This window comes from Tupaia chinensis, unplaced genomic scaffold (genome assembly GCF_000334495.1).
Source record: "Tupaia chinensis unplaced genomic scaffold, TupChi_1.0 Scaffold000270_2, whole genome shotgun sequence".
In the NCBI taxonomy this organism is placed as follows: domain Eukaryota; kingdom Metazoa; phylum Chordata; class Mammalia; order Scandentia; family Tupaiidae; genus Tupaia; species Tupaia belangeri.
This window is the reverse complement of record NW_006159751.1, coordinates 4,956,234-4,960,896: the sequence shown is the minus strand read 5'-3', so window position 1 is coordinate 4,960,896 and position 4,663 is coordinate 4,956,234. Positions and strand designations below refer to the sequence as shown.

The following is a 4,663-nucleotide window of genomic DNA, read 5'->3' as shown; positions in this document are numbered from 1 at the left end:
GACAAAGAGAGACATAGAGACAGAAAGCGAGAAATCACCCCCCAGAGGGGATGGCCACGCCACAATCCCTTCTCCTCCATTCTCCTCTTGGGATCTTGGGCACGCACGCACACGCACCCAGCGTGAGTTTAAGCCACCGGGTCCACCAGGACTCGAACCACCGTCGACTACGTGGGAGTCCAGCGATATAGCCATTACGCTAACTGCTGGTCCCCATAATTCTTATTTCTAATCCAAACATTTATCATCTTAAATTGAAATGTACTAATTTATTTTGTACCACCAGAACTGGGGCCTTCTGCAAAACAAGTAGTAGTATTAATTACTTCACATCTCCAAGGCAAATATTGGCAAGGATGTGGAGAAATTAGCACTTTCATCTATTGCTGATAGAAATATAAAATGGTGTAGCTGCTTTGGAAAACAGTTTCGCAGTTCCTCAGAAAGTTAAATGTAGTTACGATATGAAAAGACATATGTTCAGGGCCAGCCAGTGGCATGGTGGTTTAGGCAGCTGGATCCCACGTATCTGAGTATAAATTTTGAGCCCCAGACCAAGCAGTCTGAAAACACACTGGGTGCCTGTGTACATGCTTAAAGTGTCAAAAGGAGAGAGAAATGGAAGAGAAGGGATTGCAGCCTGGCCATTTCCTGTGGGAAGTCGTTCTCACTCTTTCTCCTCTTTAGACTAGTAGTGGAAAATCAGCTAGAGTTTCTATGCACAACTGTATAGTAAAAGTAAATTTGTGACTCCACAGTGTACATTTTTACATATTGATAAAGATTCATCAGCATTATTGTAAAAGATTTACAGTATAACAGAATAAGACCACTGCGATGAAGGAGTGTTTTCTATAATTATTTAATTTATTATCATTGTTTATTTATTTATTTATTTATTTATTTAATTTGACCAGAGAGAGACAGATAGAGAGGAAAAGTGAGAAAGTGTTAACGGATGGAAAAGTGTTGAGCTGCGTTGTAAAATCTTTGGTTCTTTGGTTTCAGATCACTAAAATTAGAGATCTGTCCCTAGGCGCAAAATGAAACCGCAACCACGAATGAAGTAGATAGAAAAGAAAGTTTAATAGAAAAGAAAGGAAAGGAAAGAAAGGAAGTACACCTAAAAAGGTTGTTGGGCGGGCAGATTGCCAAGTGGCAACTGAGGTTGATACTGCTTAAGTGTTATTCTTATTACTAGAGGTCATGAATATTCATTATGGGCGGCCCCTTACGCTGCCTATGTTTTTCCTTTAAATTTGAATCCATACGGTCTCTCCTGCACCTGCGCACCTTCCTCACAGGTAAAGTGAGGAATCTGATCACCTAATTGCGAACGCCCAATGCGAGTCAGGTTGCCCCAATTAGATCGCCCAATTAAGTCTATCGCCTTAATGACCAAAATGCTTGCTTGGGTCCTTTTGATAAAAGAAAAATCTACGGGAACCAGCAGTTAGCGTAATGGCTATGTCGCTGGACTCCCATGTAGTCGACTGCGGTTCGTGTCCCGGACCCGGTGGCTTAAAACTCACGCCGGGCGTGTGTGCGTGCGTGCCCAAGATCCCGAGAGGAGAATGGAGGAGAAGGGATTGCGGCGTGACCATCCCCCCTGGGGGGTGATTTCTCGCTTTCTGTCTCTATGTCTCTCTCTGTCTGTCTGGCGAGCGCACGCGCCCTACAGTGAAAATCTCTCCAAAAAAAAAATAAATAAAAAAATAAAAAAAAATAAAAAAAATAAATAAAAGAAAAATCTACGAACTATCCCTGTATGCTTCCCTCAAGCCTTAAGGAAGGCATATGGCAAATTTCCTCGCCCTCCTGGCACCCGGGGCTAGGTGAGCCTTTCGCTTTTCTCTTAGGGCTGCCGCTCATGGCTAACTAACTGCCTAGGACTTGAATTATGGTAGACCATGTGGGAGTCCAGAGCTTTTAAACACTATGCTACCTGCCAGCCCCACAAAGGAGTGTTTTTAACATAAACAAAGCCAATTCCACTAAAATAATGGTACAATTATTTTACTTTTGGTCCCAAACTAACTCTTCCATTGTTAATAGGACTTGGGGCTGCATTTAACTGTTCAAATAATAGCTTCCACATCTGTTGTCTAACCCAGCAGATCTTCTTCTTTATTTTTAATCCTTAAAGACCATGTTCTGTTTGTTTATTTAAGTTTTTTAATGCTTGAATGTTTGGTAGTCAACCAGTAGTACGGTGGTTAAGGCAGCTAGATCCCATACGGCTGACTGTGATGTTCAAGTCCTGGACCCAGTGACTTGAAAAACGTGCTGGGCATGTCTGCATGCATGCCCAAAGTCCCAAGAGGAGAAGAGAGGAGAAAGGACAGTAGTTTGGCCATTCCTCCTGGGAGTGCTTTCTCACTTTCCCTCTCTCTCTGACTCTCTCTGGTGAACATACATGCCCTATAGCAAAAATAAAACAAAAAAATTTTGTTTTTAATGTTTGATAAGTAATATTCGAAGTGTATAACATGATGTTTTAAACACACACACATTGTATGATTACCACAATCAAATTAATCAACTAAGCCATCACCACCCACATTAGATTCCCAGAATTTGCTCATCTTTTTAAAAAGATTTATTTATTAATTTAGAGAAAAAGAGAGAGAAATATTCTCAACAGGATCTCAGGCCGCTATCCTTTCCCCCATCCTTCCTAGACATCAAGGATCACAAGTACATGTGCACACATGACTAGTATGTACAAGTTGACCCAGGAACTGAACCCTGATCCTCCATGTGATCTCTGACATAGCAGTGTTGCAATATCACTGTGCCACCACAGCTGGGTCCCTTATTCACCCCATAAGTGAAAGTTGTACTCTTAGGTCAACATTTCCCCAACCCGTCCAGGCCCTGGTAACCACCATTGTACTCTTCTATGAGCTTGATTTTTTTAGATTTCACATAAAAGCAAAATCAGACACTATTTGTCTTTCTGGCTGATTTATTTCACTTAGCATAATATTCTCCAGGTTCAGCCATGTTGTCACAAATGGCAGGATCTCTCTCTTTTCTCTTTTTTTAAGAATTATTTTATTTAACTTTATTTATTCATTTATTTATTTTAATTTGACCAGAGAGAGAGAGAGGGAGAGAGAGAAAGTGAGAAGGCAAGCCACCAGGTCTGGGACTTGAAACATGGTTGGCCATGTGGGAGTCCAGCGCTCTTAACCACCACACCATCTGCTGGCCTCGGGATCTCTTTCTTTGTATGGCTATGTGTGTGTATGTGTCTGTGAGTCTCACAATTTTTCTAACCATTTAGTCATAAATGAACACATGTTTTTTCCACCTCTTGGATATTCTTTTTTCTTTTTTTTGGAGAGATTTTCGCTATAGGGCGCGTGCGCTCACCAGACAGACAGAGACAGAGAGACAGAAAGCGAGAAATCTCTCCCCAGGGGGGATGGTCTTGCCGCAATCCCTTCTCCTCCATTCTCCTCTTGGGATCTTGGGCACGCACGCACACGCGCCCGGCGTGAGTTTTAAGCCACCAGGTCCAGGACGCGAACCGCAGTTGACTACATGGGAGTCCAGTGACATAGCCATTATGATAACTGCTGGTTCCCCCTCTTGGATATTCTAAATAATGCTGCAATAAACATAGAAAAGCAGATATCTCTTTGGGATACTGATTTCATTTTCTTTGGATATATAGCCAGAGTAGAAATCATGATTATATAGTTCAAGTTTTAATTTTGGGGGAAACTTTGCAAGAGGCATTTTGAGTTTCAGAACAAGGACCAAGACTATATTTTCAGGGATCATTTCTATAGTTCGTTACTAGAGAAGTTTCTCTGATCGTGTAGAACAAGGACCATTATCTTACACCATCTCTCTCAAGAGACAAAATACAAAAATATCTGTTTTTTAAAATCCCTCTTTATCTTTCCTTTTTTTTTTTTTTTAAATTTGCCAGAGGGCATGTACATTTGGCAGAGAAAAAGAGAGAGAGTGAAAGAGCGGGAGAGGGAGTGGGAGAAAGCAACCCCAATGGGATGTGATCATGCCACAATTCCTTCTTCTCCATTTCTCCATCCTGTGGGAATTTTGAGTACACACGTGTCTGGTGTATTTTTCAAGCTGTCAGGTCCGGAATTCAGACCACACAGTCACATGGGATCCAGTTCTCTTAACTACTAGGCCATGGGCCAGCCCAAATTTTTTTCTATTAATTTGAATGAGATCAGACTCTGTTTACAAGACTAGCTAGCATAATGGCTATGTCGCTGGACTCCCATATAGTTGACCGTGGTTTGAGTCCTGGACTCAGTGGCTTAAACTCACGCTGGGCCTGTGTGCGTGCATGCCCAGGATCCCAAGAGGAGAATGGAGGAGAAGGGATTGCCGTGGGGCCATTCCCCCTGGGGGGTGATTTCTCGCTTTCTGTCTCTCTGTCTCTCTCTCTAGCTTTCTGGTGAATGCATGCTCCCTATAGGAAAAAAAAAATCTGAAATAAATAATTAATTACTTAATGAATTAAAAAAACAGACTCTGTTTACTTAACAAATCTACCAGCAATACCTTTTGTTTATTTGCTATTAATCTCCATGAATAAAGAAGAGAGCAGCATTAAAAAATCATTTTAAAAATAAAATCTGACCAACCCTGCATTAGTTTCTCAGAACTGCAAAACCAA

The 4,663-nt window shown here is 41.5% G+C and overlaps 1 pseudogene; it reads left to right on the top strand.

The window, feature by feature from the left end:
* Nucleotides 1–3,769: 3,769 nt before the first annotated feature.
* On the top strand, nt 3,770–3,869 carry LOC114007990 (uncharacterized; annotated as a pseudogene).
* Nucleotides 3,870–4,663: the final 794 nt, after the last annotated feature.